General features: G+C 45.4%; 1 protein-coding gene across 4 annotated transcripts in view; it reads left to right on the forward strand.

Annotated features, from left to right (window-relative positions):
- Positions 1-17,409, forward strand: part of LOC124048149 (protocadherin-15-like) — a 353,300-nt gene that overhangs the window by 224,525 nt on the left and 111,366 nt on the right. The window lies entirely within an intron of this gene.

Genomic DNA, 17,409 nt, shown 5'->3' on the forward strand with positions numbered 1-17,409 from the left:
ACAGATGAGCTCTGGCTTTTACTGGACATGAATTAACAAAATGTCCAGCAACTCCGCAATAGAGGCACAGGCGGTTGGTGATCCTCCGTTCCCTCTCCTTAGTCGAGATGCGAATCCCTCCCAGCTGCATGGGCTCAGACTCTGAGCCAGAGGAGGGAGATGGTTGCGATGCGGAGCAGGGAAACACCGTTGATGCGAGCTCTTTCCACGAGCCCGGTGACGAAGATCTACCCGTCGTTCTATGCGGATGGCGAGAGCAATCAAAGAGTCCACATCTGAAGGAACCTCCCGGGAGAGAATCTCATCCTTAACCACTGCGTGGAGTCCCTCCAGAAAACGAGCGAGCAGCGCCGGCTCGTTCCACTCACTAGAGGCAGCAAGAGTGCGAAACTCAATAGAATAATCCGTTATGGACCGTTCACCTTGGCATAAGGAAGCCAGGGCCCTAGAAGCCTCCCTACCAAAAACTGAACGGTCAAAAACCCGAATCATCTCCTCTTTAAAGTTCTGGAACTTGTTAGAGCAATCAGCCCTTGCCTCCCAGATAGCTGTGCCCCATTCTCGAGCCCGGCCAGTAAGGAGTGAAATGACGTAAGCAACCCAAGCTCTCTCTCTAGAGTATGTGTTGGGTTGGAGAGAGAACACAATCTCACACTGCGTGAGAAAGGAGCGGCACTCAGTGGGCTGCCCGGAGTAGCAAGGTGGGTTATTAACCCTAGGTTCTGGAGGCTCGGCAGGCCAGGAAGTAACAGGTGGCACGAGACGTAGACTCTGGAACTGTCCAGAGAGGTCGGAAACCTGAGCGGCCAGGTTCTCCACGGCATGGCGAGCAGCAGACAATACCTGCTCGTGTCTGCCGAGCATGGCTCCTTGGATCTTGACGGCAGTGTAACGAGCGTCTGAAGTCGCTGGGTCCATTCCTTGGTCGGTTCCTTCTGTCATGCAGGTGAAAGAGGACCCAAAAGCGACTTGGCGAAAACAGAGTCTTTAATCCAGTAAAGTAAATACAATCAAAAAAACACAACTTTCACTCGAAATGACGAGGACAAACTGGAGACTCGATCTTGAACAGCAGGTGAACAGCAGGTTGCCTCGGGAAGGCACTTGAACCAGACAGACTCAGACACCTGCTCACCACGCAGCATCTGAGGAAAACACGACACGACAGGGCGAAACACAATCACAGCACGGTGAATTCTAAACAAGGAACCGACAGGACAGGAACGGAACACAAAGGAAGAAATAGGGACTCTAATCAGGGGGAAAGGATCGGGAACAGGTGTGGGAAGACTAAATGATTGATTAGGGGAATAGGAACAGCTGGGAGCAGGAACGGAACGATAGAGAGAAGAGAGAGCGAGAGAGTGAGAGAGGGAGGGGGAGAGAGAGGGATAGAAAGAGGGAAAGAACCTAATAAGACCAGCAGAGGGAAACGAATAGAATGGGAAGCACAGGGACAAGACAAGATAATAAATGACAAAACATGACATTGCCAAAGCGAGGGACAACCTAAACAACCAGCCTAAAGCTACGAATGTACCGAGTAAGCTAACAAATCTAGCTAGCACTCCTGTCAGGTAGCAAGCTACAGTTACCCATAGCTGGCTAGCTAGTTTTATAGTTTGGTCATTTATTCCAATACATTTCAGAATTCCAAAAATATTTTTATTAATCTAGCAACATTTTATAGGCTCCTCACTATGAGACTAAGCCAATTTACCAATGCTAAAATCACTGTATATATGCATTACCTTTCAAAAGTTTGGGGTCACTTAAAAAAATGTACTTGGTTTTGAAAGAAACAGGCCTCACAAGTCCTCAACTGGCAGCTTCATTAAATAGTACCCGCAAAACAGCAGTCTCAACTTCAACAGTGAAGAGGCGACTCCGGGATGCGGGCCTTCTAGGCAGAGTTCCTCTGTCCATTGTCGGTGTTCTTTTGCCCATCTTAATCTTTTATTTTTATTGGGCAGTGTGAGATATGTTTTTTTCTTTGCAACTGCCTAGAAGACCAGCATCCCGGAGTCGCCTCTTCACTGTTGACTTTGAGACTGGTGTTTTGCTAGTACTATTTAATGAATCTGCCAGTTGGGGACTTGTAAGGCGTCTTTTTCTCAAACTAGACACTCTAATGTACTTGTCCTCTTGCTCTGCAGTGAGGCCTCCCACTCCTCTTTCTATTCTGGTTAGAGCCAGTTTGTGCTGTTCTGTGAAGGGAGTAGTACACATCATTGTACGAAATCTTCACTTTCTTGGCAATTTCTCGCATGGAATAGCCTTCATTTCTCAGAACAAGAATAGACTGATGATTTCAGAAGAAAGTTATTGTTTCTAGCCATTTTGAGCCTGTATCTAACACAACGTGCCACTGGAACACAGGAGATGGTTGCTGATAATGGGCCTCTGTACGCCTATGTAGATATTCCATTAAAAATCAGCCGTTTCCAGCTACAATAGTCATTTACAACATTAACAATGTCTACACTGTATTTCTGGTCAATTTGATGTTATTTTAATGGACACAAAATATGCTTTTCTTTCAAAAACAAGGACATTTCTATGTGACCACAAACTTTTGAGTGCTAGTCTAGCAAGCTAGATTCATACTTTTTTTTCTGACAAGCCTTGTTGATTAAATTTGACACTTCGTTGCCACCAGAGTTTGACATACAGTTTGCATTGAATTGTGGGTCATATCAACCCACAAGTGACCAAAGTTGTTCACTCTGTCATGCAGGTGAAAGAGGACCCAAACGCGACTTAACAGAAACAGAGTTTATTAATGTTCAAAACGGAATAACTGAAATCCTCTAGATTTGTAGAAGGGAAAACAACTGGAGAAGCGGCCACAGACTGCAGGTCGCTTCGGGTAGGCGCAGGCCGTAGTCGACTGAGACACCTGCTCACACGCAGCGTCTGAAGAAGGCACAAAACACGACAGGACAGGGTGATACACAATCACGGCAAAAAAACACGACAGGACAGGGCGAAACGCAATCACAGCATGGAATACAAAACAAGGAACTGACGGCACAGGAACGGATCACAAAGGAATAAATAGGGACTCTAATCAGGGGAAAGGATCGGGAACAGGTGTGGGAAGACTAAATGATGATTAGGGGAATAGGAACAGCTGGGAGCAGGAACGGAACGATAGAGAGAAGAGAGAGCGAGAGAGTGAGAGAGGGAGGGGAGAGAGAGAGGGCTAGAAGGAGGGAAAGAACCAAATAAGACCAGCAGAGGGAAACGAATAGAATGGGAAGCACAGGGACAAGACAAGATAATAAATGACAAACATGACAGTACCCCCACTCACCGAGCGCCTCCTGGCGCTCTCGAGGAGGAACACTGGCAGCAACGGAGGAAATCATAGATCAAACGGTCCAGCACGTCCCGAGAAAGAACCCAACTCCTCTCCTCAGGACCGTAACGAAAACGATAAAAAGGGAAACTAGGGTACTACTCTAAAAAAAAAATGAGAACTAGGGACAGACTGAGACACAGCAAGGGCAGGGACAAGAACAGGAGAGATGCGATGGCAGGGAACAGACTGAGACCCAGCAAGACCAGGAGCAGAAGCAGAAAAAAATTACCAGACTTCTTCTGCGCGCAGTCTGAACACGCAGCCACGAAACGGCGCGTGTCACGCTCCTGAGTCGGCCACCAAAAGCGCTGGCGAATAGACGCAAGAGTGCCTCGAACACCGGGATGACCAGCTAACTTGGCAGAGTGAGCCCACTGAAGAACAGCCAGACGAGTGGAAACAGGAACGAAAAGGAGGTTACTAGGACAAGCGCGCGGCGACGCAGTGTGCGTGAGTGCTTGCTTAACCTGTCTTTCAATTCCCCAGACTGTCAACCCGACAACACGCCCATAAGGAAGAATCCCCTCGAGATCAGTAGAAGCCACAGAAGAACTAAACAGACGGGATAAGGCATCAGGCTTGGTGTTCTTGCTACCCGGACGGTAAGAAATCACAAACTCGAAACGAGCGAAAAACAACGCCCAACGAGCTTGACGGGCATTAAGTCGTTTGGCAGAACGGATGTACTCAAGGTTCTTATGGTCTGTCCAAACGACAAAAGGAACGGTCGCCCCTCCAACCACTGTCGCCATTCGCCTAGGGCTAAGCGGATGGCGAGCAGTTCACGGTTACCCACATCATAGTTGCGCTCAGATGGCGACAGGCGATGAGAAAAATAAGCGCAAGGATGAACCTTATCGTCAGACTGGAAGCGCTGGGATAGAATGGCTCCCACGCCTACCTCTGAAGCGTCAACCTCGACAATAAATTGTCTAGTGACGTCAGGAGTAACGAGGATAGGAGCGGACGTAAAACGTTCTTTTAGAAGATCAAAAGCTCCCTGGGCGGAACCGGACCACTTAAAACACGTCTTGACAGAAGTAAGAGCTGTGAGAGGGGCAGCAACTTGACCGAAATTACGAATGAAACGCCGATAGAAATTAGCGAAACCTAAAAAGCGCTGCAACTCGACACGTGACCTTGGAACGGGCCAATCACTGACAGCTTGGACCTTAGCGGAATCCATCTGAATGCCTTCAGCGGAAATAACGGAACCGAGAAAAGTAACGGAGGAGACATGAAAAGAGCACTTCTCAGCCTTTACGTAGAGACAATTCTCTAAAAGGCGCTGTAGAACACGTCGAACGTGCTGAACATGAATCTCGAGTGACGGAGAAAAAATCAGGATATCGTCAAGATAGACAAAAACAAAAATGTTCAGCATGTCTCTCAGAACATCATTAACTAATGCCTGAAAAACAGCTGGCGCATTGGCGAGACCGAACGGCAGAACCCGGTACTCAAAATGCCCTAACGGAGTGTTAAACGCCGTTTTCCACTCGTCCCCCTCTCTGATGCGCACGAGATGGTAAGCGTTACGAAGGTCCAACTTAGTAAAGCACCTGGCTCCCTGCAGAATCTCGAAGGCTGATGACATAAGGGGAAGCGGATAACGATTCTTAACCGTTATGTCATTCAGCCCTCGATAATCCACGCAGGGGCGCAGAGTACCGTCCTTCTTCTTAACAAAAAGAACCCCGCCCGGCCGGAGAAGAAGAAGGCACTATGGTACCGGCGTCAAGAGACACAGACAAATAATCCTCGAGAGCCTTACGTTCGGGAGCCGACAGAGAGTATAGTCTACCTCGAGGAGGCGTGGTCCCTGGAAGGAGATCAATACTACAATCATACGACCGGTGAGGAGGAAGGGAGTTGGCTCGGGACCGACTGAAGACCGTGCGCAGATCATGATATTCCTCCGGCACTCCTGTCAAATCGCCAGGTTCCTCCTGAGAAGTAGGGAGAGAAGAAACGGGAGGGATGGCAGACATTAAACACTTCACATGACAAGAAACGTTCCAGGATAGGATAGAATTACTAGACCAATTAATAGAAGGATTATGACATACTAGCCAGGGATGACCCAAAACAACAGGTGTAAACGGTGAACGGAAAATCAAAAAAGAAATAGTCTCACTGTGGTTACCAGATACTGTGAGAGTTAAAGGTAGTGTCTCAAATTTGATACTGGGAAGATGACTACCATCTAAGGCAAACATGGGCGTAGGCTTGTCTAACGGTCTGAAAGGAATGTTATGTTTCCGAACCCATGCTTCGTCCATGAAACAACCCTCAGCCCCAGAGTCAATCAAGGCACTGCATGTAGCACCCGAACCGGTCCAGCGTAGATGGACCGACATAGTAGTACAAGATCTAGATGAAGAGGACTGAGTAGTAGCGCTCACCAGTAGCCCTCCGCTTACTGATGGGCTCTGGCCTCTTACTGGACATGAATTAACAAAATGTCCAGCAACTCCGCAATAGAGGCACAGGCGGTTGGTGATCCTCCGTTCCCTCTCCTTATTCGAGATGCGAATCCCTCCCAGCTGCATGGGCTCAGTCTCAAAGCCAGAGGAGGGAGATGGTTGCGATGCGGAGCAGGGAAACACCGTTGATGCGAGCTCTCTTCCACGAGCCCGGTGACGAAGATCTACCCGTCGTTCTATGCGGATGGCGAGAGCAATCAAAGAGTCCACATCTGAAGGAACCTCCCGGGAGAGAATCTCATCCTTAACCACTGCGTGGAGTCCCTCCAGAAAACGAGCGAGCAGCGCCGGCTCGTTCCACTCACTAGAGGCAGCAAGAGTGCGAAACTCAATGGAATAATCCGTTATGGACCGTTCACCTTGGCATAAGGAAGCCAGGGCCCTAGAAGCCTCCCCACCAAAAACTGAACGGTCAAAAACCCGAATCATCTCCTCTTTAAAGTTCTGGAATTTGATAGAGCAATCAGCCCTTGCCTCCCAGATAGCTGTGCCCCATTCTCGAGCCCGGCCAGTAAGGAGTGAAATGACGTAAGCAACCCGAGCTCTCTCTCTAGAGTATGTGTTGGGTTGGAGAGAGAACACAATCTCACACTGCGTGAGAAAGGAGCGGCACTCAGTGGGCTGCCCGGAGTAGCAAGGTGGGTTATTAACCCTGGGTTCTGGAGGCTCGGCAGGCCAGGGAGTAACAGGTGGCACGAGACGTAGACTCTGGAACTGTCCAGAGAGGTCGGAAACCTGAGCGGCCAGGTTCTCCACGGCATGGCGAGCAGCAGACAATTCCTGCTCGTGTCTGCCGAGCATGGCTCCTTGGATCTTGACGGCAGTGTAAACAGCGTCTGAAGTCGCTGGGTCCATTCCTTGATCGGTTCCTTCTGTCATGCAGGTGAAAGAGGACCCAAACGCGACTTAACAGAAACAGAGTTTATTAATGTTCAAAACGGAATAACTGAAATCCTCTAGATTTGTAGAAGGGAAAACAACTGGAGAAGCGGCCACAGACTGCAGGTCGCTTCGGGTAGGCGCAGGCCGTAGTCGACTGAGACACCTGCTCACACGCAGCGTCTGAAGAAGGCACAAAACACGACAGGACAGGGTGATACACAATCACGGCAAAAAAACACGACAGGACAGGGCGAAACGCAATCACAGCATGGAATACAAAACAAGGAACTGACGGCACAGGAACGGATCACAAAGGAATAAATAGGGACTCTAATCAGGGGAAAGGATCGGGAACAGGTGTGGGAAGACTAAATGATGATTAGGGGAATAGGAACAGCTGGGAGCAGGAACGGAACGATAGAGAGAAGAGAGAGCGAGAGAGTGAGAGAGGGAGGGGGAGAGAGAGGGCTAGAAGGAGGGAAAGAACCAAATAAGACCAGCAGAGGGAAACGAATAGAATGGGAAGCACAGGGACAAGACAAGATAATAAATGACAAACATGACACACTCGCTCCGTTGAGCTAAATCGAGGGCCGAGGGGGCAACGTTAGTAAATTGGACCTCCACTTAAGATGGCTATTAAACTGCTTCCAGTTTCGACGGGGATTCCCCCTGAGGGAAAGTGGCTGGCGCAATGGCTGAAGCAGTAATAATAACGTGTTTGGACTGCAGCGATCGTCTCATGTACTGGTTGACTGCTTGAGAAGTTGTGACTCGCAGGATTGTGGTGGTGGTGCTTGATTGAACGGCCAATCGTATTGCTCAAATACAAATATCATGACATTTACGTTTGTATTGTTCAATGATAGACTGCGACAGAGTAGTTCAATGTTAAACTGGAATGCAAAAATGCGCTGAAAAGTTAGTGACTGACGAGATCTACTGTTTTTACTGGCCGTGGGCCAACGTAAATGTTGGATCCTGCACATGAAAGAAAATTAATTAATTTGCCAGAAAAAAATAGGCTAAGTAGATTTTGATTCATCTTTACCACGTTATATGGGTGTTGCAAATTCACTCACATTAGGCTATATGGGACACCTAAAATCATGCTCTCTCTCTCTGTGTAAAGACATTTTTCTGCAGCCGCAACGCACACCCCCAGGTCCCTAGAGGCGAGACAGAAAGCAGACTGTCAAACCAGTAGTGTTTCCTTGTCATCGCTCACTTTGTGGCTGACAGGCCCCTGTCCTATCAATTACATTTGCATTTTACATTTTAGTCATTTAGCACAGTGGTTCCCAAACTTTTTCAGTTAATGTACCACCAAGTACCACCTCATGTGCATTTTAACAGTAAGCCTATGTTCTCATGAGTTCTAAAGTACCCTCTGTGGATAGGCCAAGTACCCCTGGTTGGGAAACACTGATTTAGCTGACGCTCTTAACCAGAGCAACTTACAGGAGAAATTAGCGTTAAGTGCCTTGCTCAAGGGCACATCGACAGATTTTTCACCTAGTTGGCTCGGGGATTCGATCCAGCGTTCATTCAGTTACTGGGCCAACGCTCTTATCTGCTTGAAGATGCATATTGTTCATTCAAGCGGGAGAGGGCTTGGCAGACTTTTCTCTTAATAGCGAATTGAAAAGTAGTTTAGTTAATTCACTGTAAGTGGAAAAAGTACCCGGCTGAAAATGAGTCTGTAATCGGCTGTATAGTCGACAGCTGGCGCTAGTGGAAAACACACACACACACACACACACCTGTATCTGATGCTCCAGAACTGCATGACCTCCCTCCCTGGTGATGTCACCTCCTGGATGGGGTATGTGTTCTTCCAGGCCCCTGCGGGTGTCCCACAGGGGCCTGGAGGGCCCGGGGCCAGCCAATATTATTTGACGAGGTCCAGGGCCATGCCCCACATAAAAGGGCGGGAGACAGTACCCATTATACAGTCAAACCAGAGGTGTTACATAACACTCTGTTATAGCTAATAAATACTGCTTGTACTATTGGTCTTAGAGACACTGCGGTTTTAAAACCTGTGTGTTTCTGTGATGAATGGGTTCGTTCATTTTGTTACTTGTGCGTATGTGCTAGAGCATGAGGGCAGTTGGGAACATGGCTACTTACTATAGCATTACTGTTTCCCTTTTTATGGTACACGTGCACAGCAACGTGCAGAGCAACGTGAAGTTCAACGTGCAGTTCAACGTGCAGTTCAACGTGCACAGCAACGTGCAGAGCAACGTGAAGTTCAACGTGCAGTTCAACGTGCAGTTCAACGTGCACAGCAACGTGCAGTTCAACGTGCAGTTCAACGTGCAGTTCAACGTGCACAGCAACGTGCACAGCAACGTGCACAGCAACGTGCAGAGCAACGTGCAGAGCAACGTGCAGTTCCAACGTGCAGTTCCAACGTGCAGTTCCAACGTGCAGTTCCAACGTGCAGTTCAACGTGAAGTTCAACGTGCAGTTCAACGTGCAGTTCAACGTGCAGTTCAACGTGCAGTTCAACGTGCAGAACAACGTGCAGAGTCACATGCAGTTCATGTGCAGACTCACGTGCAGAGCAGCATGAAGTTCAATGTGCAGAACAACCTGCAGAGCAACATTGTGTTCATGTCAAAGCAATAGTGCTGAATGTAGTATTTGTTCAGTTCCCTCATTTACTACCCTCATTGCTCCAAGTAAATGTTTCACGGACCATATAGATGTTTTTCATCATAGAGTTTTGCGTCGTGAAGAATCACAGCTCTTTTCAAACCCTCCATCTTTCATGCAATACCATTACAAAACCGACACATCCTCATTTTTATTTTGGTTTGGATTCTTCCATACCTTTGCATTTCTCTGGGTGTGCAATAATGGGAAGGAGTGTCTTTGATCTTTGCTCATAGCTAAATGCAGAGAAGAGAATGAGGAAGAGAGACGTTGAGAAGAGATAATGAAAAGGGAAGTGGCTTCCTGCTGAGAGGGCACACCTGGACACGAGGCCTCCTTTGTTTTCTGCTTCGTTCTCTCTCTGAAGAAGGGAAGCCCTGTGTGTTGGCTAATGACAGTTTAGTTCTTCCCATAGGCTAGTGCTCTGATGACTAACTATACATATTTAGGATCTTCAGTTGACCATTAATGTTTAGTCCATAATGTTGCTTGATTGGTTGTTAGGCTATTAGCTGGAAGAAAATAGGCTACGTGAAAAGTGCAGTAATGTTACTATAAACATGTGTTAGTGAGGGTTTTCAGTGCCTTTATGTACATCACAAAGCTCATCTGCGTTTCCTGCATAGCAGGAAAATTCTCAGCAACAAAACTGTGATCAATTAAGATCCTATATCTGTAGCTTCATTCATAACCTCAGAATGTGTGTCTTTACAGTACAGTACTATCCCAGCTAGCACATAATGTTCTGAGAACCATATGTTTCTTAGAGTGTGGTTATTTTGGTTATTTTGCATTACAACCTTTCTACAACTTTCTGGGAATGGTGCAGGATAGTTGCTTGGTTTTGGAACATTCTCAGCACATTTAAGGAACTTGACAAACACATGTTGTTTTCTTGGTATTTAATTATTTTAACAGAACATTTCCTAAAATTTCAAACATGGTTTGATTTAATTTCAATTTTGGTAATGTTCTAGGAACCTTCTCCAACTGGTTTGACATTGGGAATGTTCTAGGAACCTTCTCCAACTGGTTTGACATTGGGAATGTTCTAGGAACCTTCTCCAACTGGTTTGACATTGGGAATGTTCTAGGAACCTTCTCCAACTGGTTTGACATTGGGAATGTTCTCAAATAGTTCAGAGAACGTTAAGAAACAACATTCTGTGGGAATTTCAGTTCTTCAGCATAATGTTTCCTACAGGTTTCCTCATGGTTCTATTTAAAGTCATGTTCTCACATTGTTTAGAAAACGTTAAGAAAATGTTCGATAAATAACAGAGAACGTTCTAAGAATATTATTTAAATATACATTCTGTTCTCAGCATCAACAAAACACTCCTGCATATGAATAAAATTTATTTATTTAACTTTTCTAGCACTTTTCATTACAGACAGAATCTCAGTGCTTGTTAAGCAAAATAAACAGCCAGAAGTAATTTACGTTAAAAGAGATATAGGCTACAACAGTAGCTAGATAAGATGGATCAAGTCTGTTTGAGTGCTTCTAGATCAAGTCTGTTTGAGTGCTTCTAGATCAAGTCTGTTTGACTGCTTCTAGATCAAGTCTGTTTGACTGCTTCTAGATCAAGTCTGTTTGAGTGCTTCTAGATCAAGTCTGTTTGAGTGCTTCTAGATCAAGTCTGTTTGAGTGCTTCTAGATCAAGTCTGTTTGAGTGCTTCTAGATCAAGTCTGTTTGAGTGCTTCTAGATCAAGTCTGTTTGAGTGCTTCTAGATCAAGTCTGTTTGAGTGCTTCTAGATCAAGTCTGTTTGACTGCTTCTAGATCAAGTCTGTTTGAGTGCTTCTAGATCAAGTCTGTTTGAGTGCTTCTAGATCAAGTCTGTTTGAGTGCTTCTAGATCAAGTCTGTTTGAGTGCTTCTAGATCAAGTCTGTTTGAGTGCTGCTAGATCAAGTCTGTTTGAGTGCTTCTAGATCAAGTCTGTTTGAGTGCTTCTAGGTCAAGTATTTTTGAGTGCTTCTAGATCAAGTCTGTTTGAGTGCTTCGAGATCAGTGCTCTTCCATCCTGTTCCTGGAGAGCTACCCTCATGTAAGTTTTTGTTTCAACCCCAGAATCAGGTGCACTATATTAGGGTTGGAGCGACAACTTACAGGACGGTAGCTCTCCAGTAACAGAGTTGGAGTGCCCTATTCTAGATCAAGTCTGTTTCAGTGCTTCTTGAAGCCTCCAGATGGGGAGCTGCGGTCATGAGTGGATCTGGAAGCTCATAGCTAGATGATCAGCAGAGGTGGTGGCAGCTCTATGTCGTCAGGGTGTCTCCAACCACTGCAGATTCTCTGTATCAATGAAGTTTGAGCTCCCCATATGGTGCAGCCCACTCCTTACTTCCTATCCTCCTTGGCCCACGTCCAACTCTGCATGCACAGCCACCTCTTGGATCACCGTTGGTGAAAAAGGTTTACTTTTATTAGGTCTAGGTTTAATTAGAAAATAAAACACAATGGCTAGCTAGCATTAGCTAGCTTGTTGAGAACACTGATTTTCATCCATGTATGTGCAGGAATCCAATTCATGATATGAAAACTTGAGCACTCATTTAGCTATTGACAAATTAAAAGTGATGAAATATTAAATATGTACAGAATTAACACAAGCTCTCTGCCTAGGCTGCCACAAGACAGCCTGGGCACTGCCAACGTCCTGGCTGTCTGACCCTATAGTTAACTTCACCCACCTTCTCAAAGACTTCGAATGGCCCGTTCCATCGGGCCAAAAACGTGCATTATGAGGTGGGGACCAGCACCAACACTTTGTCTCCTGTCTGAAAGTCCCTTTGTTGTGCCCCTCTATTGTACACCTGCACTTCGGCCTCCTGGGCCTCCAGCATGTGTTCCCATACCAGGGGCCACAGGGTTGCCATCTGATCGCTCATGTCTACCACATGCACCACCAAGGTTCGGTGGTGCGACGGTTGATTTTCCCAGGCTTCTTTAGCCACTTCCAGCGGTCCTCGGGGTCATCTCCTGTACAGGATTTTGAAGGGAGAGAATCCTTTTGAAGCAGCTGGTCCCAATTCTTTCCGTTGGCCTCCATCACCTTCTTTATCATCTGCTTCAGGGTACGATTGAATCTTTCCACCAATCCATCAGTCAAATCACATTTTATTTGATGGTCTGTGGGTGTGAGGGTGATACACTGAGGTGCGCAACTGGGTTATTTTCATTAGCTTGCATAGATCCTTCATAATTCATGACATGAACGTGGTCCCCTGGTCGGTCAATATCTCGTCGGGGATAACCTACTCGGGAGAACAGCATGACCAACTCACGTGCGATTCCCTTGGTGGCCATGGTGAGCAGGGTAATGGATTCCAGGTACCTGGTGGCATAATCTAGAATCACTAGAATGTATTGGTGTCCTCTGTTGCTCTTGGGTAGAGGTCCCAGCAGGTCCATTGCGATCCTGCTGAAAGGGACTGAAATAATGGGTAGAGGAATTAAGGGACTACGAATCCGACAGTCCAGGTTGCAAGGGTAATCTTACAGATATTGTTCTCTCTTCTCCCACTGTTCATAAAGCAGGTTTCTCTCTCCATTCTCTGCCCCTTTGTGCAGGCTGCTTCCTCCTTTATTCCCAAGTACTCCCTGGCTTATTGACCCACGGCCTCACCTCGTTGGGGGAGGAAATCCATATAAGGCTCGGGGCCAGAGCCAGCGGGCTGCAAGATATCTCCCCCCAATAAACACTCCCCTCACCTCTCCCTGCCTTCTGCCACAATATGTTGAGCTCTTTGGCTCTTAGACAAAATACATAAAATCTTTAAAAAATCAAAAATTATACAGACGTCTGTCTGGCTCTGACAAATACTGTATTATGTTCTCATTCGATGGACAGTTTTCAAAAATGGTCCTGTTAGGATGATCTGATGGGTTATTAGCTCAGGAATTGCTTATTTTTACGTTATTAGCTCAGGAATTGTTTTGTGTCATTACATACAGCCGGGAAGAACTATTGGATATTAGAGCGGCAGTAACTCACCAGAACTTGCAGCATTATGACCAGGATTACGACTTCCCTGGAGCGGATCCTTAGTTTGTTCTTTCCAGAGCAATTTATTCCAGAGGCTGACCCAAAACAACGCCGGCAGAGGAGAGGAACTTGAGGCAGTCTTCTGGTCCGACTTAGGAAGTGTGCACAACACCCACCACTCCTGAGTATTTTAATCGCTAATGTCCGATCTCCAGATAATAAAATTGATGAGCTCAAGGCCAGAGTTTCTTTTCAGAGAGACACCAGGGATTGTAACATACTCTGCTTCACAGAATCATGGCTCTCTCGAGATATACTGTCTGACTGTAAAGTCAGTTGGGTTCTCATTACATCACGCCGACAGGAACAAAAATCTCTCCAGGAAGCAGAAGGGTGGAGGTATACGTTTTCTGATTAACAACTTATGGTGTAACTGTGATAACATTCAGGAACTCAAGTCCTTCTGTTCACCCGACGTAGAATATCTCACAATCAAATGCCGACCGTATTATCTCCCGAGAGAATTTTCGTCAATAATAGCCACAGCGGTCTATATCCCGCCCAAGCGAATACCATGACGGCCCTAAAAGAAATTATGAACTGAACTTCACGCTAACTGGAAACCACATATCCTGAGGCTGCATTCATTGTAGCTGGGGATATTAACAAAGCAAATTTGAGGAAAAGGCTCCTGAAATTCTATTAACATATTGATTGTTGTACTTGAGCTGCTAAAACTCTCGACCATTGTTACACTACCTTCCAGAATGCATATAAGTCCCTCCCCTGCCCTCAATTCAGCAAATTGGACCATGATTCCATCTTGCTCCTCTTATAGGCAGAAACTCAAATAGGAAGCACCCGTGGTAAGGACTATTAAATGCTGGTCTGACCTATTGGAATCCACGCTTCAAGATTGTTTTGATCACGTGGACTGGGATATGTTCAGAGTAGCTTCAGAAGATATATCGACACCAATACCGATACAGTGAATGAGTTTATCAGGATGTGCATAGGAGATGTTGTACCCACTGTGACTACTAAAATCTACCCCAACCAGAAATTGTGGATAGATGGGAGCATTCCCGCAAAACTGAAAGCGAGAACCACCGCATTTAACCAGGGCAAGAAGACTGGGAATTTGGAAGAATACAAACAGTGTAGTTGTTCCCCCCACAAAGAAATCAAGCATGCTGAACTTCGGTATAGGGACAAAGCTGAGTCCCAGTTCAACGGCTCAGACACCAGATGTATGTGGCAGGGTCTATGGATAATCACAGATTATAAAAGGAAGACCAGCCACGTTGCGGACACCGACATTCTGTCGGGCTGTATCACCGCCTGGTATGGCAACTGCACCGCCCACAACCGCAAAGCTCTCCAGAGGGGGGTGCGGTCTGCCCAAAGCATCACCAGGGGCAAATGTCCCACCCTCCTGGACACCTACAGCACCCGATGCCATAGGAAGGCCAAAAAGATCATCAAGGACATCAACCACCCGAGTCACTGCCTGTTCGCCCCACTATCATCCGGAAGGTGAGGTCAGTACAGGTGCATCAAAGCTGGGACCGAGAGACTGAAAAACAGCTTTTGTCTCAAGGCCATCAGACTGCTAAACAGTCATCACTAGCACATCAGAGACGGCTGCCTATAGATATAGATTAGAAATCACTGGCCACTTTTAGAAATGGATCACATGCCGCTTTAATAATGTTTCAGTATCAAGCATTACTCATCTAATGTGTATAAACTGCACTCCACGCTATTCTATGGTATCTTAGTCACTTTTAAATTGTGTTTACATATTGCATCACCCATTTCATATATATATATACAGCATTGTATTATGCTATGCTATGCTACACCACTGACTGTTAAACAGCCATCTCCAGCACATCAGAGGCTGCTGCCTATAGACATAGATTAGGAATCCCTGGCCATTTTAAGGAAATGAAACACGAGCCACTTTAATAATGTCTCCATATCTTGCATTACTCATCTCATATGTATAAACTATACTCTATACTATTCTACAGTATCTTAGTCACTTTACTTGTGTGTAAATGTTGCCTCACCCATCTCATGTGTATATACTGTACTCTATACTATGCCACTGTATCTTAGTCCAATGCTGCTCTGACATATATGTATATATATGCTTAATCCGTTAAATGGCTCTGATACCGACAGCTTAAAAACGACCTAATTGGCTTTTTAGGTGGAGATTCCATCATATTTGTCAAACAGTGGATCAGGACAAACACACCCAGTCCATCTGTAACATTACAAATGACAGACTAAACCTTTAAGAGCTGAGATGTTAGATAACCGGCATTGACCGCCTTCCTTCCTCCCACGGTCTGCCAATGGTTCAGGAGCACATTAAGTTCAAGAGAAATGGTCACAGTGATGGGTCATTTGCAGATGAACTCTCCACACTATGATATTGGCTTTTAAATACCAACCTCTATAGCCAGCAGGCTTAAGTACAGTATGATGGAATTAACTGGTACTTGTTGACCTGCTCGTACTTCCTGGATTCTGCTCTTCATTCTGGTAAGTGTGTAGCTAGAAGTGCAAAGGCATTTCTTTGATGATACAGTTTTATAAAAGCCTTATTTTCTGTAAGAGACTGTAAGGTTTCTGAAGAGATTCAATGCACTATGTCTGTACTAGAGGTCGACCAATTATGATTTTTCAACGCCGATACCGATTATTGGAGGACCCAAAAAAGCGATACCGATTAATCGGCCGATTTATATATATTTTTATTTGTGATAATGACAATTACAACAATACTGAATGAACACTTATTTTAACTTAATATAATACATCAATAAAATAAATTTAGCCTCAAGTAAATAATGAAACATGTTCAATTTGGTTTAAATAATGCAAAAACAAAGTGTTGGAGAAGAAAGTAAAAGTGCAATATGTGCTATGTAAGAAAACTAACGTTTCAGTTCCTTGCTCAGAACATGAGAACATATGAAAGCTGGTGGTTCCTTTTAACATGAGTGTTCAATATTCCCAGGTAAGAAGTTTTAGGTTGTAGATATTATAGGAATTATAGGACTATTTCCCTCTATACCATTTGTATTTCATTAACCTTTGACTATCGGATGTTCTTATAGGCACTTTAGTATTGCCAGTGTAACAGTATAGCTTCTGTCCCTCTCCTCGCTCCTTCCTGGCTTGAACCAGGTACACATTGACAACAGCCACACTCAAAGCAGCGTTACCCATGCAGAGCAAGGGAAACAACCACAGGCTCAGAGTGAGTGATGTTTGAAACGCTATTAGCGCGCGCTAACTAGCTAGCCATTTCACATCAGTTACACCAGCCTCATCTCGGGAGTTGATAGGCTTGAAGTCATAAACAGCGCAATGCTTGACGCACAACGAAGATCTGCTGGCAAAACGCACGAAAGTGCTGTTTGAATGAATGTTTACGCGCTTGCTTCTGCCTACCACCGCTCAGTCAGATTATATGCAACGCAGGACATGCTAGATAATATCTAGTAATATCATCAACCATGTGTAGTTAACCAGTGATTATGATTGATTGTTTTTTTATAAGATAACGAGAGAGAGGCAGGTCGTTATTGCATTGGACTAGTTAACTGTTAGGTTGCAAGATTGGATCCATCGGGCTGACAAGGTGAAAATCTGTCATTCTGCCCCTGAACGTGGCAGTTATCCCACCGTTCCTAGGCCATCATTGAAAATAAGAATGTGTTCTTAACTGACTTGCCGAGTTAAATAAAGGTATACAAAATAATAATAATAATCGGCAAATCGGCGCCCAAAAATACCAATTTCCTATTGCTTTGAAAACTTGAAATCGTCCCTAATTAATCGCCCATCCCGATTAATCGGGCGACGTCTAAGCTGTACGGCTCAGTAGTTTTGTTAATCAAGCCAACATTTTGACAAGATGCACAGTCTAAGAGAACCTCAAACTAAATGTGTTCCTGCTTTCACATCAAACACTAAGACGCTAATTCACAGACAGCTGAG

Source organism: Oncorhynchus gorbuscha, linkage group LG11 (genome assembly GCF_021184085.1).
Source record: "Oncorhynchus gorbuscha isolate QuinsamMale2020 ecotype Even-year linkage group LG11, OgorEven_v1.0, whole genome shotgun sequence".
In the NCBI taxonomy this organism is placed as follows: Eukaryota; Metazoa; Chordata; class Actinopteri; order Salmoniformes; family Salmonidae; genus Oncorhynchus; species Oncorhynchus gorbuscha.